Source organism: Xyrauchen texanus, chromosome 16, assembly GCF_025860055.1.
Source record: "Xyrauchen texanus isolate HMW12.3.18 chromosome 16, RBS_HiC_50CHRs, whole genome shotgun sequence".
NCBI lineage: Eukaryota > Metazoa > Chordata > Actinopteri > Cypriniformes > Catostomidae > Xyrauchen > Xyrauchen texanus.
Window position 1 is genome coordinate 2,792,329 of NC_068291.1, and position 24,185 is coordinate 2,816,513.

General features: G+C 40.8%; 1 pseudogene; it reads right to left on the reverse strand.

The window, feature by feature from the left end:
* Positions 1-22,582: 22,582 nt before the first annotated feature.
* Positions 22,583-23,942, reverse strand: LOC127656584 (uncharacterized; annotated as a pseudogene).
* Positions 23,943-24,185: the final 243 nt, after the last annotated feature.

Consider the following 24,185-nt stretch of genomic DNA (forward strand, 5'->3'; position numbering starts at 1 on the left):
GTCTATATCATCTATAGACTTGACAAAACGTTATCAAAACAATTTTGATTCATAAAATCGTTCAAAAGAAATATGTTGATAAGAGAATTGTTATTAGCTTATACCTTCTAAACAATTTGACGTATCAAAATAAAAATCAAAACGCCGGGTTCACACAACCTCCGTGAGTGAGTCGCGAGTGGCACTTGAGTGGGGAGGTAGCGTTACTCTTCTGCGAGAAACAGCAGCACCTCTGCGCAGAAAATAAAGTTATCTATGGGGTCCTATGCCAAATTCTTTCTATAATAAGATCATAATAAGCTGAGGTTATTGCTGCTTCAAGGACAACAGTGGGCAGTCATGTGCACTTCATCTTTATTAGCACACTTGGTTGTGATTGGTTAATGTTGTGTACTGTATATACACAGAATGGCAAAGTATATTAAGTTATTTTATTGTTTGCATGCTTGTAGACATATAAATTGTAGTGTACTATAGGTTTAGTTTGGTTGAATTAATTTGATATTATATATGAATTATAATCTCCTGATTATTTTGTGTTGTACTGCACCCAGAGCCGCTGATCTCAGCGTGAGCCGTGCTGCAAAAATAGACTCAATGGCATAACTATACGCTCATTGCCGCGTCTGGGACGTGTCACTTCACGACTCACGCTTGCAGTGTAAACGGTGTTGTCTGTTAATGTGGGTGCCAAAACGAAAATGCCTCGCACACGCCCCGCTCACGGAGGATGTGTGAACCCGGCATAAGGGTCTCTATGATACATGCAAAAAATGTGTGCGAATTGGACCAACACTCTACGAGTTCTTTAAATTTGGTTTTCCGTAAAACTCCAAATGGTGGATGATATACCTACAAAGTAACTAGAGTAATTACTAGAGTACTTTGTAATTATATTACTTTGCCCCTGACGGTTCTGTTCTTTCAAATTTGGCATTTTCTCAACTTTTCCAAACTGCTTGGACCCCAATAATTTGCAATTGTGGCTATATTTTCATTAACATTTTACTATTTTGAGTCTTTATTTATTTTTTACTCAAATATTATATAAAGTGAAGCTGTTTTGCACCGTTAACAGATTTATCGTTCAGGGTTGCTGCAGAATTATAAAAATCGAATTTAAGACTTTTTAACAATATAAACACAACATTTATATTGTGTGTACATACCAGAACAAACCCATCCAATCTCAAAATAAATCATGCATAACAGATTATTTTACTCAAATAGGCTGACACACATTTACCAAGGCCTTAAAACATATGATCAGAAAAACAGGGGATCTGCCTTATTCTGAAAACTGACAAGTAAAGATTTAGACACCACTACCCTACACATGAGTGGGTGTTGAAAGCTGATGAGTTTTCAGAGGAATTGGTGACAATCTAGAGTCTCCCAGGGGCACGAGTTGTCCTGCTGCTGGATGTGCTAGTGACCTGCATAGATGTCCAGAAATGAGCTCAATGAAGTATCTAGAAGATAAAGGCTGTAGGTCATCATGAAGGTCTTTGATCAGTCTGTGACCTCCTCATGCATCAAAGACATTTTTCTAAGGCCTTTCTTGTTTGTTTTACTATGTCTTCTCCCCCGACTAACTTTCTTTTCTGTGCGATTTGCCCCCACTGTTGGAATCACTTACACGGCATTGAGTGCTGTATAGTGAGGAAGCCAACAGGGGAAACAGGTTCAAAGAGTTGGCAGAGTGGTTCTGTATGGCCTGCTCCCCAGCGAACAGATAAGTACATGCATTCAGCTCACAGGTGCATGGGCTGCCATTTGAGCAAAACTTCAATAGGTAACACTGGACATGCAGGAGACAGGAGAACCCAAGGTGAAGTGCATTGAGAGATACTAAATATACTGTAGTGTGAGTAATGCACACTGGTTTTGGAAAGCCAAAGTTCAACAGCAGAGAGCATAAATATGTCCACCGATGTCAAGGTATGATATGTGTGCCAGAAAAACACTGTTAAATACACATTCAACATCCTTTTTCATTGTTTAGTACTTTCTGAAGGGAAAATAATGTGTTTTGGTACTAAATAAAGCAGGTGTTGTTAGTGGTTGACTTTTAGAGGACTAATCTTTTTAAGACCAGAAACACCTGCTAATGTTGCTTATCGCTGCTTAACTGCAATTGACTGTCTGTTTGCATTTGTGCACCTCTGATTGAGATTATAATAAATCTCATTGGATTTAGGAATGACTAACATCACTTTGGAACTTGGTAGGTAAACTTGTGCATGTCTGTGTTTGAGGTTTGTAACTACAAATTTGTGGTCAGTATTTTTTATATTTTAAAACTGCCTCCTAATTTGTTATCATAAATAATGGTCTCAAGAATTCTAATCATGATATGATAGATTTATTAAATGTTCTCATTGCAACATGTTTGTTGACTCAACTCATAATTGATTTTAATACCGTTTGGTGTTAGCATGTTGCTAAGCTAGCAATGTAATGTGCAATAGTAATCAAAACATATTTTGTGGCACTAAAAGTGAGTTAAATGTTCTCCCAAACAGAACCGACCTCCCTTCCCTAAACCTAACCAAAAGTGTCATAAAAGGAAATGTGTGATAAAGGAACCACGTCAGTTTCTATGGCACTTTGAGCTCATGTGTTGACTTGTGTGCTCTTCAGAACTCATTAGTCCTTTATATCACAAGTGCAATTCAGCTGAGCTACTGTTCAATTTAATCGCACCCAAACGAGGTTGTTAATGTAGTTGTTATATAATGCAAATGTTAAAAGTTTTCTCAAATACAGCCAGGTAAAAAAAACTTGCATGATTGGTACAATGCCTTAAAATGCCATCTAGCTGGGCAGCCTTTAAGGTTTTAGAACATTCCATTGATTGTCCAGATCCATTGTCACAATGATTACATGAGGGCTGACAATGTGCATCTAAATTACCTTTTGTGTGGCAGGCAGATAATTGTGTGTGTTAAGTTGATTCTTTGCGTGAGTGAGTGTGTATTTTGAGAAGGAGGGGTTGAAGGGGGCTACTAAAATGTGAGTTTGTGTGACACTAATGGATTAACAGCTTGACCTGGCATGCTAATGGATATAGTCTGTGATGTAATGAGCTTTTAATTAGGTCACCTCTGAGCTTGACCCACGTGTAATGAGGGGGGACGCTGAGAAACTGAGCATAAAAGAGTGAAGACTGATGATAGCCCCCTGACCTGCATGTGTGAAGCGTCTCGGTCTGTAAACAGGACTGGACATTCCTTGCATTCTCCACCACCATCCCTGCAGCCCTCCACCCTCAACAAGTCCTTAAAGGTTCTGTGATCAGATTATCCTTGCAACTGAGATGCACTTCTTTGGCTGCAAATCAAGATCTTGTTTTATTGCAGGTGCTTTCTGTGCCCTAATTAATTTTTGAACTTACTGGTAGGGATGTCATGATACCATTTTTTTGGAGACCGAGCGCAAGTACCGATACTTCCTTTTTGGTACACGTCGATACGATACCTGTTTTTTGTTCTGCTTTCATGTTATGTTACAATACTGAGAATCTGATGATGCTGATGAACAGCATGTTTATTATTTTAAAGTAACTGTTAATTAAAAGACATCATCATAAAATTCATTTTTAGCTGGCAAAAAATTATCAAAAAGCCCAAACAAACTTCACAGAATGATTTTTATAAATAAATAATCACTATAAACAAAACCAAGAACGCTAAAAAACACTAATGCTGAGTTCGGAATTGCATACTAGCATACTAATCTTACTGTTTCTGCCATAGACAGATATGGGAGAAGTAGTACGAGTAGTATGGGTAGAATGCAGTTTCAAACTCAGCCAAAGTCATTTTTAGCTCTTTACATGATCACAACTGGGAGATATTCAGAGCGGGAGTCATAACGTGCTATTTTCATGTTGATATTATGTTATAGAATTAAACATATAAAACTGAAACATTACTTGCTTTGATAAAGATAAAAAAACACTCCAATTTACATATTTGTAATGAATTAATTTTATACGTATTGCGCTTTGACACTACACTCAGAGCACTTTTACATAGAGAACAGTACCAGTATATTTTAATATGATTATTCAAGTGTTTTATCTACTATTATTTTTTGTATTGTACTACACTTAAGAGGTGAAACTGGTGTTATAGCTGATACAATTTCAATGGAATTTCAATGGAAGACTATTATTTTTATATTTTATTGTACAGCCTCAGTCGATAATGCAAGTGAACCGTAATACTACAATAGTATGTCTATGCAATGCACACAATTACACCGCAAATTAAGAACTTAAAATGGCAAGGATTCAGTAATGATGGGAATAAAATAAACTTAATTCAATATGAAAATAATATGAATAAATATGCTATATAACAATTATATGAAGTCAATTTCAGAAGTCATAAATATTTGCAAACATGTCACAGTAACTTTCCAGACAAAAGAGATTCGTTGTGATCAATTAACACATAAGTAATGTTCAATACATACAAGCATGATAAGCAATATTAGCTTCAACAATCCTAATTGACAATAAATCCAAGCATTAAAACAGGTAAACAACTTTGCCAAATGGATAACAGACAAACATCCATCCAGATTGCCGTGATGCTGTCCTGAACTGTGTGAGTGTGGCTGACTGAACTGAACATAGTTTCTACAGCCGGAGCACGAGACAGCCGGTATTGACACAAGGATGAACTTTACAAACCAGTGAATTCATGCCAAATCCGACCCAAAAGCTCAAAATACAAATAATTTTTATAGGCTTACTGTAGTGAATCTGGGTAAGGGACATTGTTTTGAACACTGAATATTTATGGATCAATAATGACAATTTGTTCATTTTTAACTAAAATAATAATTATAATCTTACGTAGTGCAACTTTAAAAATGGCAAAATTAAAAATGTACAGTAAAAAATAATAATACAAAATATTTCAAGTCTGTCTTTTAAAAAGGACTCTTTTGCAAATGGAAAGGTGAAGGTTCTTTTTTATGAACAGAAGCAACTCTGTTTGTTAACATGTATGGTGGGGCCCTATAAATTATTTTTTTATTTGTTACAGATTTCGTGTTTTCCATAAAAATGTTTTTATTTTCAGCAAATTTAACATGTGTAAATATTTGTATGAACATAAAAAGATTGAACAACTAAGACATAAACTGAACAAATTTCACAGACCGAAATGGAATAATGTGTCCTGAAAAATGGGGGGTCAAAATCAAAAGTAACCATCAGTATCTGGTGTGGCCACCAGCTGCATTAAGTACTACAGTGCATCTCCAATGGCCCTTGCCCTCACACTCCGATCCAACAGGTCCCTGACGTGCTCAATGGGATTGAGATCTGGGCTCTTCACTGGCCATGGCATAACACTGACATTCCAGTCCTGCAGGATATCACGCACAGAACGAGCAGTATGACTGGTGGCATTGTCATGCTGGAGGGTCATGTTAGGATGAGACTGCAGGAAGGGTACCACATGAGGGAGGAGGATGTTCTCCCTGTAACGCACATTGTTGAGATTGCCTGCAATGACAACAAGCTCAGTCTGATGATGCTGTGACACACCGCTCCAGACCATGACGGACCCTCAACCTCCAAATCGATCCCGCTCCAGAGTACAGGCCTCGGTGTAACGCTCATTCCTTTGACAATAAAAGTCAGACAATCACACCTGGTGAGACAAAACCACGACTCGTCAGTGAAGAGTACATTTTGCCATTCCTGTCTGGTCCAGTGAAGGTGGGTTTGTGCCCATAGGTGATGTTGTTGCCGGTGATGTCTGGTAAGGACCTGCTTTACAACAGGCCTACAAGCCCTCAGTCCAGCCTCTCACCTATTGTGGACAGTCTGAGCACTGACGGAGGGATTGCGCATTCCTGGTAACACGGGCAGTTGTTCTTGTAATGTACTTGACCCACAGGTGTGATATTCGGATGTACAGATCCTGTGCAGATGTTGTTACATGTGGTCTGCCACTGTGAGGATGATCAGCTGTTCTTCCTGTCTCCCTGTAGTGCTGTCTTAGGTGTCTTACATTACAGACATTGCATTTATTGCCCTGGCCACATCTGCCGTCCTCATGCCTCCATACATGCCTAAAGCACGTTCACGCAGGTGAGCAGGGACACTGAGCATCTTTCTTTTGGTGTATTTCAGAGTCAGTAGAAAGGTCTCTTTAGTGTCCTAAGTTTTTATAACTGTGATCTTAATTGCCGTCTGTAAGCTGTTAGTGTCTTAACGACCGTTCCACAGGTGCATGTTCATTAATCGTTTATGGTTCATTGAACAAGCATGAAAACATTGTTTAAACCTTTACAATAAATATCTGTAAAGTTATTTGGGTTTTTAGAAAATTATCTATTATTTATTAAGTTTTTTTTGCTGAGTTTAGTATTACAGTGGGTATTACATAACTATACAGTACTGATTCATTTATGTCTTATTTCTTTCCATTTAAATTGACCTTTTATTTTGGCGGAAAACCAAGTAAAACCCTTTCAGTTTGTATGGTTCTAATAACAGCTTCACATCTCCTGAAAAGTAGGTCACTACATGACCCAGTGTGATTATTAAAATGCAAAAGGTTGCGATTTAATTAAATAAATCTCTGTATGTGCTGCATGCTTCTAAGTGAATGCTCACCCTTCACTTTGTCATCTACTACACACAGAGCACACGTGATGATCATGATGAGGTGTTTTCAGTGTATGAGCAGCTGGCTTCACACATTCACTTTGAAGCATGTAGCACATGCAGACTGTATCTTTATTTCATTAAATCGCAGCCTCAAAATGTCAAAATCTGCAAAACAAAACTTAAAAGCACTTTGTTGTTCTGAAATCTAATTTGATTGGCAAATTTTACGCAACATCTGGAAGTAAGGGTACACCGTTTTTTATTAATCTACGTGAAAAAAAAATTATATTTAGATTTTTTGAGAAAGAACTAATCACTGGATTTGACAAAGTTTTCCAGGTTAGCTGCATCAAATCTTTTTAATATACCTAGAATTTAGCAAGCAGCATCACTAGTAGTAGTAGTAGTAGTAGTAGTAGTACAATAGTAGCCTACACTGTATGTTTATAATAATAGTAATAGTAGTAGTAGAAATTCACAAGCAGATCCACATGTTCTGATGTCTGTGAAATATTTAGTACTTAATATTTCTGATCACAGATAGCCTATTTACAATGTTCGCTATCATTTCAATGTTTTCTGTACAATGGTTCTCAGAGACTTCAACAGTGTTATTTGAATTAGGCCAATTTATTTATACCAGAAAATTGTGCAATACCCTTGAAAATTATAACCAAAGCTTTCAACTTGTCTGGCCCTGAATAGGGCTGCATTGGTTGTGCAATACAATTGAAAAGGATAATGTCTAGGTTACTGATGGAGGGAACGAGGTGTTGTATCGACTGAAGTGACACTAGGGGTCTTTCTTGAAGGTCTCGGTTTCCTCTGAACTTGAGAATAGGCCAATGACAAATTGGCAGACAGAATTTGCATGTACCTGCCCCGGACATACGGGTATAAAAGGAGGGAATCGTGCATCTGTTCATTCAGGATTTGCACTGAGGAGCCGAGAATAAGGATCGGCCGTTACAGTGGTTCGGTTCAGCATCATGGCTGGGGGGGACACGACGTCCCCTTCCCTCCAACAAGGAACGGAGGTTACAACAGTAACATAGACATTCCCTATCTGTCGCTCACTCGACGTTGTTTTGAATAAAGCAACACTATTCAATCACGCCATGCGCTGAACCGTGCACATGGGCTGCTGACACAGGTGCGGGCAGGCAGTTGCATGCCAAAGCAGCAGGCTGTGTCAGACTGCACGTATCCTTCCCCAACAGCCCACAAAAAACATTTTTCAGGCCACATGTGGAAGTGGCACAGTGGTAAATCCTACCTGCTGTGAGGGAGGAGTTGCTACAAACATGGCAACCGGGGACAGGGGAGACGTGGCTCCGCTGGTAGGGGGGGACTGTACTGCGGAAAATACACACAGGGGGATTAACCCATGAGGGCCCATCCTGTGGAGCACCTATTCCAGTAAAGGAGTAATTAGTTCCCATAGTGGGTCTGGTCGGGGAATTCCTCAGCTGAATTCGCAGACCAGAGGGCAAGAGAGGAAGGACATCCAGGGAGCGCGAGTTTAGTGGACTCTCCTGGGCGAAAGAGCACACGTGATCACCTCAGTGGAGGGGAAAGGCACTATGTGCAAGCAGAACACCCGGTCAGACATTCCGTATTCCCGAGTTCTTCGTTCTCGGACCTGAGAGAACACAGGAAAAGACCGAATCAACCCTGAGATTGTAAAATCTCGTATTGGGTGTTGCCTAGCCCGCTGCTCTGCAGATGTCTGCAAGGGAGGTGCTGTTGGCCAGTGCCCACGAGGATGCCACACTTCTCATCGAGTTTACTCGAACCTGCAAGGGGCAGTCATGGTCTGGGTGTGATAGGCCAAAGCTATGCCGTTGATGACCCAGTAGGCTAGCCTCTGTTTGGAGACAGCGTTCACTTTACGCTGTCCACCAAAGCAGACAAAGAGCTGCTCAGAACATCTAAAGCTCTGCGTGCAGTCCACATAGGTACGCAAAGCGTGTAGGTGTCTTCTGGACTCGTCAGAACCGGACAGCAGTCGTGAGTCTGGAGGCGAGGGGTCCGCGTCCAGGGTGTCGGGACTGCCGGAGTGTGGCACCCAGTTGCCGTGAGAATGGCATTTGTGGGCCAGGTGATCCAGGGAATGAGGTAATAGATCTTTTATTGAGAATGTGGGTTGGCAAAGGAAATAAGGGTAAATAAGGATTCTCCTCCCAGCCATCCACTGGGGGATGGAGCAGTCGGTTACCTGCTCTGGAGCAAATCAAGTTCCGGTTCAATGGTAAGGAGGAGGAGAGAACCGGCCTGGCGATATAAACAATATTTTAATGATTAACTTAAAAGATAAACCCAGGTTGAGGCGGAGCTGCATGGCGTTTGGAAGCCGCAGTGAGACGCCCTCAGTGAGCAGACGGAGAATGGCCTGCGCTGGAACGGCAGCGGGGCATGATGTGGCAAATGGCCTCCATCTGTTTCGTCACCACTGAAAACTGCTGGGCGAAGTCATCGACGGTGTCGCCGAATAGGCTAAACTGGGAGACGGGGCATTAAGAAAGCGGGCATTGTCTACCTCCCACATCTTGACCAGGTTCAGCCACAGGTGACGTTCCTGGACCACAAGGTTGGCCATCACCTGCCCGAGTGCCCACGCTGTGACCTTCGTGGCCCAGAGGGTGAGGTCGACGGAACACTGTCCGATGCAGCAGATGCTCAGCGGGTCCAAGGGAGCAGTCACACTGGCTGTGAGGTGAGCCTCTCTAACCTTGAGCCTGGACGGAAGCCTACAAGCATGCCACGGGGAAAGTGTTTCGTGGGGATCTACCCGGTGAAACGGAGCCTACTGCCATCCCCAAATTGCCTCCATCGCCAGCCGGGTTGTCCTCAATCCCGTGGGAAGGAGCGATGTGAGGGTGGCTGGAGTGGCATTCCTTTTTAGGAAGGAAAGCCACGACCGCAGCTTTGCCATGGTCAAGTTCTCGCAGTGAGAGCAAGAACACTCCACAAAATCCGCCTCAGTGTGATCGCGGCCCAGACACACAAGGCAGCATCTATGACCGTCATGAGCGGAGAGATATTGACCGCATCCAGGAACTACACGGGGCGGAAGGGCATTTTTAAAAAGACGCGTCCTGAAAAGGACATTCAACGCCTGCTGTGTGTGCTCTTTTAGAGAAAATAAACTCTTTTAGGAAATATTCTCTTTTAGAAGCGCTGCCAAAGCGCCCAGGGGCAAAGATGCACTGGTGTGCAGAGAAGGAGAAAGCCACTGATACGCGCCGTAGATCGAACAGCAATGCTCTACAGAGGTGAATGGAACAGAAGTGATCTCAGCTCGCTGATCGCACAACCGCTCGACTCTGAAGAAGAAATCTGAATGAACAGATGCACGATTCCCTCCTTTTATACCCGTATGTCCGGGGGAGGGACATGCAAATTCTGTCTGCCAATTTCTCATTGGCCTTTTCTCAAGTTCAGAGGAAACCTAGGCCTTCAAGAAAGTCCCCTAGTGTCACCTGTCACGGCCGGCTCACAAGCCACGACAAAGAAGGAGATGACACGTTAAAGTGGTGTGCAAAAAGGAATAACATTTATTAAAGTAAAAGTAATAAAGTAAGAGAATAGACCAAAACGGGAACAATACAATAACTAGGACAACAACAAAATGGCATGAGGGGAGAGCGCCCCGTCACGACCGAAGGGAGCTGCTTTAGTTTGCCGGCATCAGCTCTAGCACAGGTGTAAACCATCAGTCATCAAGACGTCACTCACTCCAACTCCAACCTACAAAACAAGTGACAAAGACAACCGAACCCACACAATATGACCCACACTGGGGTCGTAACACGCCTGACATTGAGTGAGCGGCAGATGGGGAACCGACGTTTACCTATGCGTCCAAGCCCTTGAAACGAGGAGCATTGTTTGTGCAATACTGTTGAAAAGGATAACAGTGCTTTTGGCACGTCTGAAACCTGAATAGGGCGAATGTTGGTTGTGCAATACCCTTGAAAAGGATAACAATGCTTTTGATGCATCTGAGCCTTGAAGAGGGTGAATATTTTTGAGCCCTACCCTTGAAAATGTGATTTGAGGGAAGAGAGCATTGTTCGTGACATACCCTTGAGAAGGATAAACAATTCTGTAATACGTTTTTAAGGTGAGCATAGATTGACACTACACTAGCGATATGTAACACTAGTGTATAAATATGATATATAATTAATTTCTTATAATACCATGGCAAATGGCATGTTAAAACACCACAAATTGTGGTTGGTCACTTTACATACAAGTCAGATTGACTCTTCCTATCTAAGTAAATGGTTATTGGTCAGAATAGTGCAAGATGCAATGTGGCAGTCATGAATCCAAAATGATTATATTTGCTTTAAATACCCCCAAAGTTACTGCCATCTTGAAAATGACTGGATTAACTTGGAAATAAAAATATTTTTCTCACTTAAGTCTGTGTGATTGATCTGTCCTGATGTCTAATTTTTTTAGCAATGTTAAAGTGGTTATTTTCAAGGAGGTGGGAGAATTCTGTGTCACGATTCGTCTGGAACGCACCAATAGTCAATGGTCTGGTTGCATATTAAACCTTGGCATGTAATTTATCCTGCTTGTGCTACACACATGCCGTGTTACAGTTTGCATTGTATTTGCCGTAAATAGTATCTGAGATTAGAATTAGTGTCTCCAAAAACATTAGCATGTTGAAATTAGTGTCCCAAAGTTGTCCAGATGGTAATTTTTCCATAGATTTGTTGATCCGTGAGCACTTTTTCGGCAGCTAAGATTGTCCACAATCATTTGTTTGAACGAAAATGAGTTTGACCATTTACTTAAGAACTACAATTGTCAAACTTGGAAAAACTACAAACCTTATGGTGAGAGTGACAGTGCTTTATAAGTAATTACATTTTTAACAACTTTAATGTCATGTACATTTGAAGTCAGATGTTTGCATACACCTTAGCCAAATACATTTAAACTGACTGATTAAAGTCCTGACATTTAATCGTAGAAAACTTTGCCTGTCTTAGGTCAGTTAGGATCACTTCTTTATTTTAAGAATGTGAAATGTCAGAATAATTGTAGAGTGAATTATTTATTTCAGCTTTTATTTCTTTCATTACATTCCCAGTGGGTAAGAAGTTTACATACAATTTGTTAGTATTTGGTAGCATCGCCTTAAACATTTTTTGGGTAGCCTTCCAGAAGCTTCTCACAATAAGCTGCTGGAAATTTGGCCCATGCCTCCAGACAGAACTGGTGTAACTGAGTCAGGTTTGTAGGCCTCCTTGCTCGCACACACTTTTTCAGTTCTGCCCTTTCAAAAAACAGCCTTTCAGGTTATGTCAATATAGGACTTGTTTTTACTGTGGATATAGATAGTTGTCTACCTGTTTCCTCTAGCGTCTTCACAAGGTCCTTTGCTGTTGTTCTGGGATTGATTTGCAATTTTCGCACCAAATTACATTCATTTCTAGAAGAAATACCTCCTGAGTGGTATGATGGTTGCGTGGTCCCATGGTGTTTATACCTGCATACTATTGTTTGTACAGATGAACACGGTACCTTCAGGTGTTTGGAAATTGCTCCCAAGGATGAACCAGACTTGTTTGAAGGTAGGCCTTAAAATACATCCAGAGGTACACCTCTAATTGACACCAATTAGCCAATCAGAAGCTAATTGGCTGACAGCCTATTAGCTTCTGGAATATCCCAAGCTGCTTAAAGGCACAGTTAACTTAGTAAATGTAAAGTTCTGACCCACTGGAATTGTGATTCAATTAAAGTTAATATAAAAATCTGTCTGTAAACAATTGTAGGAAAAATTACTTGTGTCATGCAAAATGAAGATGTCCTTAACGACCTGCCAAAACTGTAGTTTGCTAATATGAAATCTGTGGAATGGTTAAAAAAATTTGTTTTAATGACTTCAACCTGTGTATGTAAATTTCTGACTTCAACTGTGAGTTTATTGGTTGAAAGCTTTGAATATCAAATACTTTAATAAGTTCTTGCTGTAGGACGAAAATACAGATCAGCTCATTAAATTGCGAACAATCTTGTGATTGCAATGAAAATAAAGAATACATTTGAATAAAAATTAAAGCTACACTATGCAATTCATTGCAAATCATTTAGAAATTAACAAAATATTATTAATTGGCAAGTATACCAACAATCCGTCTGCCAAACCATACTCATAAACCCTGATTCACTATGGTAAGCCTATAAAAATTATTTATATTTTAGAGCTGTCTGGATGGATTTGGTGGGAAATTGCATACTTCCATCATTCGTCCATGCGTGTTTAAGTCATGTCTGTAAATAAAGAAAAGCAGATCCAACTACTACCGTATGGTACAGTACACTACATGTATATGTGATAGGTGTGGTAGTAGTTTGAATCTGAAAGCTTGTAGCCACAACAACTGAGCAACATTTACCATGGATCATTCAAAAAGGGGGAATCACACCTCCTTGAACTCACTTCGAACCAAGAAGAGTCTTCAAGCAAAAAAGGAAAGCAATAGAGCCCTTAATAAAACACAAATCAACACTGGATTATTGACAAGTCAATAAAATTTGATTATTGACAAGGTTTAAAACTGTCCCAGAGATGGAATTTTTCTTGCTGGACAGGTAAGCTATTTTATTGGACTAATTGTCAGCCAGGTAACTCTCTTAGCACGGTAGAAGAGCAGAGTATGCCACCCAAGGTACGTCAGACGCGATCGTCCCCTTAGTACCCCTCGCCCGGAGCTTGGACGCGTGGTTAACGCTTTCCAAAACGTCGCGGTGGCTGGCCAGGACCATCCAACTGTGGTCCGGTCCGACAACACCGCGACAGTAGCATATATAAATCGCCATATGCTCTCGTCACATGTCATCAGTTTCCCATGGACTACACTGCCCATAATTCCCTGCCCTGATCACTTCCAGCTGTTCCCCATTGTTTTCACCTGTCTTTCAATTCATTACCTATTGAGTATTTAATGCCCTGTTTTCTGTTCAGCTTTGTCGGATGTTAATGTTTCTTCCCAGTTCATACTCCAGTTTCAGTCCTGTTTGTTTTCCTTTGTTTTTGCTTTCTGGTTTCCAGTTTTGCCCTGTTTCTGTGTTCATCCTGTTTTATATTTAGTTTTATTCTTATTAAAATAGATGCTCTTAGATCCTGTCTTCGTGACCTCCCTCATTCCTACTATTATGGTTTTATGGTTTTCTTAAATAAATATTAAAGTAAATACAGAAATGTAACAGCTAGACACAGAACATTCAGTGCACAAATTAAAATCACATTATGTCCTAGTGTGATTATTAAGCCACAAAGTCTGCGATTTCATGAGATAAATATATAGGTAACGTGTCACATACTTCAAAGTGAATGTTTAAAGCCAGCTGCTCATTCACGGAAAACCATACCCTGTGTCTCAATCATCTCCATATATCATTAATCAGTATATCATGAAGTATATCGGGCACTGGCAAGGGTGTTCCTCCACTGAACATTAGGACACTTATGACACAATGAACTTTGACACGATCACAAGGTTGCATGTTTAAACAGAGCTATTTTTTATCAGCAAAAGCGCTGTATAAATGACACTGTCATGCACTTTCATGGTAGATATTCAAACATACAGTGTTATCATGAAAGATAAATGACATAAAGTAATTATAATGGCCGCCAAGTGGATTGACTTACCTGCAAAAGAGATTTTGTTGAAAGGGTCCGGAAATACGTTTGGACCATTCTAATTCATTTGTTTTTGTTTACGTTTTTTGAATGGTATTGCAAATGCATTGTAAAGTCCAGCTTTATACACTTCATAACATTTACTTACAGAAAGATATGCAGAGTGACAGGTGCTACACATAGCCAGGAACAGCAAGGTTTGACTGAATTTACCGCATTTTACTGTTATCATTACTTCTGATGTTTAGGAATAATAGTAGAATAACAATATCCAGCTTTCTCCTTATTACCTCATCTTGACTGGGTGGGCCAAGTTAATAGATTTCATTGATGTGTAAACATGGACAGACATGTGCTGATCCATTCATCTGTGTGACGTGAAAGGTACAGTATGTCTTTGTAGCACAGTGAACTCATACCTCAAAAGATCAAGGAAAATTTTAATCCTCGTGATATGAACACATTAAAGAAAAATATATATAATTGCATCTTGTCACTTCTTGCTACTGTCTTGGACACTTCTGTTTTTTGACATGTTAGATATAATTATACACATCAGAGGATGATTATATATCTGCTGAGGAATCTGGCCTGTTGCCTGTACTTTAGCCCACTCAAACCCATTCTAAAATGGCTTTCTCTTAATAAACAACACAGATAGAATATTCCTCTCTACCGTACAAATTCTTTATAAAAATCTACCATATTAGCAAGAAAAAATTTGTATATTATATATAACCTGTTTTAAATAAAGACAACATTTTTACTGTGATATACTGGTGCCATTTAAAACAGTTAAAAACCTTAAAAGTGTAGTTTAAATGTACCAGTTTCTCGGTTTTGTGTGGGAACAGACCAAAATTTGACTCCTTTTTCACTGTACGTCTTGCCATTGCAGTCTGTAGGTACGATCATGATTTCAAGCTTGATTACACTTCCTAGTGTTTGATGCATGCGCAGAGCACTAGATGTCACTTTAGGAAGTACAATTGAGCTTGAAATCATGATTGCCAGGGAGGCTGCTGATGTCAGGAATTATAGTGAAAAAGGATGTAAAGAATGTAACTTCTCCAGTTACATTCTTGTCTGTTCTCACCCAAAACCAACTGGATTGCTTGTACATGGATTACTTTTATGCTGTCGTTATGTGCCTTGTATGAATACACAGAGCTGAGATATTCTTCAAAAAATTATTTGTTTGTGTTCAGCAGAAGAAAGAAAGTCATAAACACCTGGAATGGAATGAGGGTGAGTAAATGATGAGAGAATTTTCATTTTTGGGTGAACTGTTCCAACTGTTCCGGAGTGGTGGTGGCGTAGTGGCTAAAGCACAGGGCTGTTAATCACCTGTTAATCAGATGGTCGCTGGTTCTAACCCCATGGCCACCACCATTGTGTCCTTGTGCAAGGCACTTAACTCCAGGTTGTTCCAGGGGGATTGTCCCTGTAATAATTGCACTGTAAGTCACTTTGGATAAAAGCGTCTGCCAAATGCATAAATGTAAATTAAGGCCGATTTATACTTCTGGTCAAACATAAGCCATAGTGCAGGGGTCAGCAACCTATGGGATCACAGGCATGCTAGCAATGGCAAGAAGAGTAGACTATTTTATATAAATTCTGCATCTGCATTCCAATCATCTAGGTTACGTATGTAACCTCCGTTCCCCAATGGAGGGAAGGAGACGCTGTGTCGGAGAAGCGCCGAAATATGCCTCTGACTTATGAAAAAAGGCCAATGAGAAGTTGGCAGACAGTATTTGCATACCCTGCCCCCGGACATATGGGTATTTAAGCGGGCAAATACGGGAGTTCATTCCGAAAATTTCTTCGGAGCCGATGGTCGTGCATGCAGTCTGCTGCGAGTCACACACCAGTTCCTGTTATTCCTCTGACGCTCTGCATGCTGTTGGATTGACGGCGCATAACAGCGGCTTTCTCCTTCCTTGCACGGCTGTGCATTGTTGCCCCTGGGTGCTTCGACAGCGCAGACAACTCAAAAGAGTTCTATATAAAAGAGTGATTTTATTTAAAAGAGTAAATTCCTCTAAAAGAGCAAAACACAGCAGCGTTGAATGTCCTTTTCAGGACGTGTCTTTTTCAAGAAAAACTTTGCCCCACTATAAAACTCCCTCTTTCAGTTCCTCGAATGTTTATCATGTACCTGACCACTTCAATGTTCTCATCCCCAGCTAACAAAATTAAAAAGGTTGTCAGAACGTCCCCTGAATGGCTACTGCGAACATTCCCTGAATGTCTTTGTGTAGGGTTCTTTAAATGTTAATAGGACATACAGGGGACTGTCGCCGGACTTCCATCAAATATTCGTGGAGCTTTAGGGAACATTCGCCATGAGTCTTTTGAATGTCCTTTTCATTTTACTCTAAAAAGATCCTCAGACTTGTTGACGTTGAAACGTATGGGGACATGGTTTCAATTTTACTATTCATTTGTAACACTGAAATTTGTAATATACTATAACTTTACAATGGTGTGTGTTTTCATTGTACTGCTGCATAATAAAACTAATATATACTCTGTGGTTAACATTGTAGTACACATGTATCATAACTGACCACATCTTTACAAAGCCTAAGATATCAAAATTCAGTTTTGTTGCTTTTTGGTAAAACAAAGTTGCTGAAAAATGAACAAGGTTTCAGTAGGTCTGATGAGAGAAGGCAACAGATGGATAAGGGTGGATACACCCTTATCTGTAAAATGCATCCCTATAATTAAACGCATTCTAACAATGCAAGACCACTTAATGTTTTGAAAATATTAGTTGAGGGACCAAAGACAAAGAGATCTTAATGGGATGAAACAGGGACAATGAGGTTTTCAGAACTTATTGCCCAGACAAAAATGGTACCTGTAGCGAAGATCCAAAATGGCCTGTGAATGTCCTGCGTACAAAATTATAAAATTGACTAAATGAAGACCTAAACGGGACGTGCCCTGTTTGCTAGCTTTCCCCTGTGATTCTGTAAGGCAGACCGAATCTTGCCGAATCTTGCCACACCCTGCTGCTAAAAGGCAAGTGCTGTAGATGCTCTATTGTTTGTACAACATTAAAGGTAACCAACAGTCCGGCTATAGCCATCAATGCACCCATTGAACATGAATCTCCATGGAATTAATTTGTGGTTTGAATCAACGTGCCTAGAGAAAAAGAGAAGGATTTGAACCAAAATAACTTTATGTATTTTTTCTGTACAATATGATATATGATACATACCAAAGATAATTTGGTCCTCTAACATTATATACTCTCCACCTATTTGCATGTTTTGTCCAGATCATGGTGCCAAATGAGTCAACTGCTACTAGTCGTTCTCGGACACACCTTCTCTGCATAAAGAGTCTTCTACGTCTACGACAAAGCATTCCTAGAGGCAGATATTCAAATGGCTGATGTGAGTTGGGGATGAATGGTTTGTTCCAGTTGATAGCATCCCTATCAGCATGGACATGATTTGATTATCCTATAGAAAGGGAGTATGGTAGACTGAAATTGTTATTTTTTCTTATAGGATTAGTCATGCATACAACTTATAATTACCTAAAAGTGTCTCAAATAGTACAACATTCTGGATAGAATGTGAGAATGCTCCTCCAATAACCTATGACAATGCTACATGCTGTTAAAATTTCTTGACAGCACACTATCTTTATAAAATATCAAACAAGAATTTAGCTCTGTGAAATATCTGTACATCGTTACAATGAAAGCTAATGCAGGGCAACAAAATTATTAGATTTAACATAACATTTCTCTTAAACACTTTGAAAAATGCAGGAAACCCACGTTGGTCACCACAGCTACTGTAGGTAATAGGTGATTTAATGTACTACTGTAATATAGTCACTGATTGTCCACCCTGACAATTGCGTCCCCGATAGGTAGCTGTTTGTTATGCCTAGTTTTGTTATTGTGGTATATGGTAAGCTAGCAGGCTAATCAGCTAGCGGTTTGCTCAAGTAGTAATATGCTAAGTGGTTAGCGAATTGCAAAATGTAAGCTAGTTGAAAAAGAAAAAGAAATGTCCCCAAAACACGACTGTAGTCTGGAAATAAAACCACAACCATTGACTAAATTCGAAGCAAATTGAAGAAAAAATTAAGCGGACTGCAATGGGTAGGAAATGATTTAAATAATAATGGTTCTCAAATATCAAATCAGGCACTAGACAGGCCAGGTCACTGAGAATTATCACGGTGCTCTCGATGGCTTATCCAGGCCTGCAGATAACAATAATCCACGTACGAAGAATGGAGCCCAAATGTAACATGTTTTTTAACACAAATAATAAACATTTGAAAGAAGTTTAATTTTGCAATCTTTGAAGTTGTCAAGTGGTCCTTATTGAATAATCACTGGCAGTCACACTTATTAATGAGGGAAAGAAGGAAGAGGTGAGTGCAATGAACATGATGGCCTGGAAACAGCCAACATTGAGTGCGTTTATATGCCTTCTTACATCAATTAAGCTTAATAAGCTGACAATGGATGTGGTCATGTAAACCTAATAAACAGCTTTCATTTATTGGTTTAAGGTCATAAATGGCAAAAGGATAAACCAATCGACATGGGTACATTTATGCCCATTACACCAATTTCTTGTTGCATGTTAACACCTTAACTGGTGTTCTTTCCAGCTTATCCAACGTGCGCACGACTCTTCATGGTTTGTCGTCAGTAGCAGAGAATAATACGATTATTTAATATGCCATGTAAATCCGATTTTCTTGCTTTGTCAGATTTTTCAAATAAGATGATTTTTGGGCATTCAATATGACAAAGGCTTTAAAATACAAAAGTCACGTTACCTATTCCTATGTATGTTTGGACATCACATTGCTGTTCACAAAGCAACGCTTCCACAGTATTTGCCAGCAGCAGATAAACACGCATCCACATGCACCTTCTGGTTGTCTGTATAATGGCTGGTATCTTTTGTGATTAGTTCCTGGGAGGCTGATAAAAGCCTGTCTATAGTGTTGTTATCCGTCTTGCTGAAAAGCAGCCATTGACACCATGCACTTTGGAGGAAGTATAACACAGTGAGAAGACTTTAAATACCTGCACTTACTGTATGTGAGCAGGCAGCTCTCTACTTTATAGCACTTACTTTCTACGCTTTTTATCAATCTATTTCCATCCAACTCTCTTCTCTGGGAGGAATATTATATACCATCCTTTGTGCTTTTAACACTGTAAGTGGAAGACAGTGAGTGTGTCTACATGCACTATTTTTACATATTTTCTTTAAACATAATAATAATTATTTCTTTCCTTTGATTGTGGGGTAGAACATGACCTGGACATGTTCTTGTCAGGCTTCGAGTGCAATCCCAACAATCTTAGGTTGTGAGCTCCATAGTTCTAAATGTCTTTCCCACAGCAATTCTGAGCAAAGGTCTGTTTTGTCATTTCATTTAAATGTTTAATAACTGGAAGACAGTGGACTAGACAATGGATCTGTTTGCTTGAGGTGTCTGAATGGACATCATAAGGGATCTCCCATTCAACACAGCCGGGCTTAATAAAATCTCACAGTAAGTCAATAAACAAGGTCTTGTTCACACACCAGCTCAATGTGTTTCTGTCTGACAGGGTGGATGTGTTGTATACTTGTTCCCCTGGAGTCTCGCTCAATGATTCCAGACATCTTATTCATCTGAAGCCCTGCAGAACTCAACCAGACCATCGCTCACTCTCAGCCTTTAGTCAACATGGAGTCCCAGTTTTCCCTGTTCACTTAAAACATGTTCTTGTCTTATTGTGCACAATTTATCATTGCCTTTGTATTATTTTATCAAAATGCAAATGCTCAACCTCTATGAGAGGGGTCTCAAACTCAAATAAACCGGGGGACATTAGCCAGGTGATGTTCTTCATCGAGGGCCTGTTGAACAGTTCATGTACATTAATCAGCCACAACATTAACACCACCTGCTTTATATTGTGTGGGTTCCCCTCGTGCTAACAAAACAGCTCTAATACGCATCTGAGAATAGCATTCTGACATGATATTCTCACCACAATCACCGCGGTTATCTAATTTACCGTAGACTTTATCAGTTCCAACCAGCAACAATCATGCCACAGTCCAAATCACTGAGATCAAATTTTTTCCCCCATTCTGATGGTTGATTTCACATTAACTGAAGCTCCTGACCATTATATGCATGATTTTATGCACTGCTGCCACATGACTGGCTGATTAGATAATAACATGGATGTTTGTTGGAGTCAGACGGGCTGGTTTGAGTATTTCTGGGATTTTTACGCGCAATAGTCTCTAGAATTTACTCTGAATGGTGGCAAAAACAAAACAAATCCAGTGAACGGCAGTTCTGCGGATGGAAATGTCCTGTTGATGAGAGAGATCAACAGAGAATGTCCAAACTGGTTTGAACTGACAAAGTCTACGGTAACTCAGATAACCGCTCTGTACAATTGTAGTGAGAAGAATATCATCTCTGAATGCTGTTCTGAGAAGCGGGTTGGAGCTGTTTTAGCGGTATGAGGTGGACCTACACAATATTAGGCAGGTCGTTTTTTTACTTGTGTCTAGTAGTCGTAACTGTAGAAAGTACATCTACATGAGTAATGACAACTGATAATGTATTTCACGAGATTCGCAGAGCCATTGGAAGTAATAGTCCTGTTTAGAGACAAGAAACATAATGAGCTGCTTTGATGGATTGTGAGAAGTTGTTTAAATACTTATAAACTTGAATTTAAAAAAGGATAAACTATTAACACTCTTGTGGGCCATTTGAGACCCTTGCTATGGCAACTTTCCTTTTTGACAACTACCCTCTACCACCTGGCTCTATTCGGGCATGTCTAATGCCCACATTTTACAGTCCAATCAATTCCTGATTGATAAAATCAAGTCCAGTCCTACATTTCACCTTCACATGAAAATACATCACATTACAGATGAATCAGTTATGAATGCGGTTTCATTTTGACTTTAAAGCAACTCACTCGAACCAGCCTGATCTCATGAAAATTATGTGACAGTGGCCACATTTTTGCTAAATTAAAATACCTGGATTATTACATGTATCGTGGCAGTTTTTAGGTGAAATGTCCACTGTATGGCACTAAAAGCAAGTTCACTAGCAAAGACCACTCCTCGACAATGGAGATGAAGTATTTTTATTGAACGGTCATCTTTGGATGAAATGGGGAGGGAAAGGATGTTGAGGTCCTCGATCCGGCTGATCGGGGAGTCTTGGCAGGGAGACTCAGAGTGGGGGCTTCGTCTCGCTAGGTAGCAAGCTAGGTGCCCGGAAGACACCCAAGGTTTTAAATGAGCAGATTATTGCGGATGTATGAGCGATTAGCTTCGGATGACCAGCGACCTAGTACTCTGACCGTTTCGTCTGAGATACCTGTGCTGGCGGCCGTGGTGGCTGCTCCAATCCGGAAGGAATGGATGGAGTAGTGTTCGGGAGATATTCCGGAGATGCTGAGGATATTTTGAAAGTGTTTGCTAAACCAGAATCTTGTAGCCATTGTTTTGTTCTCTGCGAGAAAGAGTGGTTCTTGAGGTAATGAATGGTTAGCATATCTGGAAAGAATGTATTTGGAAAGTGGCTCGTATGGACTGAGGAAGGAGTTGAGGCGAAAAATGTAGATGGGAAATGACTCTCCTAGTTGGTCGGTTTTACTTTTCTTCAGCGTGTATATCAGGGAATCTGAAGTATGAGCTGTGATGTCTGAAAGGCTTGGATGAATAGCGGGGTTGAAGGCAGAAGTAGATGGGGCGAATTCCGAGCACCTCAGGAAGCCGAAAATGCGAGGAGGAACATGGACTCCAGCGTTTTGTCGACCGAAGGACTCAAGTAGCCCGAGCATAGCGTGAGGATGCATTGGCTAAGAAGGTCGGAAGTTAATGGCAAGCGTTTAGTGAGGGGGACTGGTTCGTGTTTCCGTAGACCTTTGATGAGCATCGACACGTGAGAATAAGAAATGGAGCGGCATGGGTTGCCGGTAGCGAGTTTGTGGATAAAGTTGATTCCGGATAGGTAGGTTTGAATGGAGGATGCGCAGATTTTTTGAATGGAATGGGCATGAGTGACAAAGTTGCAAATGGACCAAACCTCTGTCAGGGGAAAAGGGAGTCCGTAGAAGGAGTGGTATGCCTTGAAACAGTTCCAACCAGTCAGGTAAGCGGAGAGGGTACTCTGAGCGAGGCCGTCGAGGATCGTTCCCCGTGAAGCGTTTGAAAGATCTTCCAATTGTGGATTTAGTTGAAGATGGAGGCTGAAAACGGTGGAACAGGCGTGGGATGGATATCTGATTCTGGAGCCAAGGTTCTGAACTTCTGGAAGGCAAAACGAGACAAAGAGTCAGCAATGGTATTGTGGTAGCCAGGAACATGAGCTGCTCGAATGAGAAACTGGTGTTGGGCGGATATTAGTATTAGTCTGCGAACAAATGGCATGATGGCTTGAGAACGAGATCGGCCTTTATTTATGATTTCGATTACTGCAGAGTTATCGGAGTGAATGAGTATGGAGTGTCTGGACCATTCGTGCCCCATGATGACAGGATACATTTCATAGAGTGCGGATGATGGGGGAACGTCTGATTGTTGGACGAAACGTCTAAACTCGGGCGGCCATTCGGAAGCGAACCAGCGACCACTGTAGTATCCACCCAAAGCCGGTGGAAGTCGCTGCGTCTGTGTACAGCTGGATGTCTTCTGGTTGAGTGATGTAGTCGTTATAGAAGAAGGATATGCCATTCCATGAAGATAGGAACTTTTTCCAGAGGTGCATTTCCATTTTACAAGCTTCGTCCAGAGTGACTTTGTCATGGAGAGAGGGGATTGTTGCTGCTTTGGTTAGGAGATCGGAAAGGAAACATTTTCCTTGGGGAATTATTCTGATGGCATAGTTAAGGTGACCAAGGAGCGCTAACAATTGTTGCTTTGTGCACCTGACTGCTAGAAGGTAATTTGATAGGATTTTCGTGGGAGGCAGAGATGCTTGGAAGGTGACGGAGTCTAAAGTGATACCTAGAAACTCGACAGAAGTGTGTGGCCCTGAGGTTTTCTCTTTTGACAGGGGAACACCAAGTTCGGAAAAGACTTTGATGAGGGTGGAAAGCCCTGAGTGGGGAGGTGCTGATGGGGGTGTGATGATGAGGAAGTCGTCGAGAAGATGGAGGACGTAGGGAAGCTTGTAGTTTTTGATGAGGATCCAGCATAAGGCCCCTGAGAGGGAGTCGAAGATCTTGGGGCTGCTTCTACAGCCGAAGGCAAGGCGCACAGCGAAATAATGGGCTCCTTTCCAGAATATTCCAAAGTAACACCAGAAATCTGGGTGAATGGGCATGACTTTGAAAGCGTTGGTGATGTCTGCTTTAGAGAGCCATGCTCTGTGGCCTGCCTTGCGGATGAGAGTGATGGCGTGGTCAATGGTTGCATAATGCATAGAGAAGTCGGGGGCTGGAATGATGCTATTAATACTTGGAACGCTAGTGCCGTGAGGGGAAGAGAGATCAATGATTAATCTCAATTTTCCGGAGTATTTCCTGGTGGCGATGCCAATGGGGCTAACGCGGAATGGAGAAAATGGAGGCTTTTTGAATGGGCCTATCATGAAACCTTGCTGGACTTCTTTGGCTATTAGTGTGTCGACGGTGTCTGGCTCAGAGAGTGCGGACTGCAGGTTATATGGGGAACAAACATTTTCTGGATTTATTTCTATACCTGGATGGAAACCGTTTTTGAACCCATTGGTAAGGAAGTCGACGAACTCTCTGTCGGGGTGATCTAGTAAAGTGGTGGCTAGGGCTTTTACCTTAACTGGTGTACTGAGATACTTGAGTAGTCAGTCTGGTAG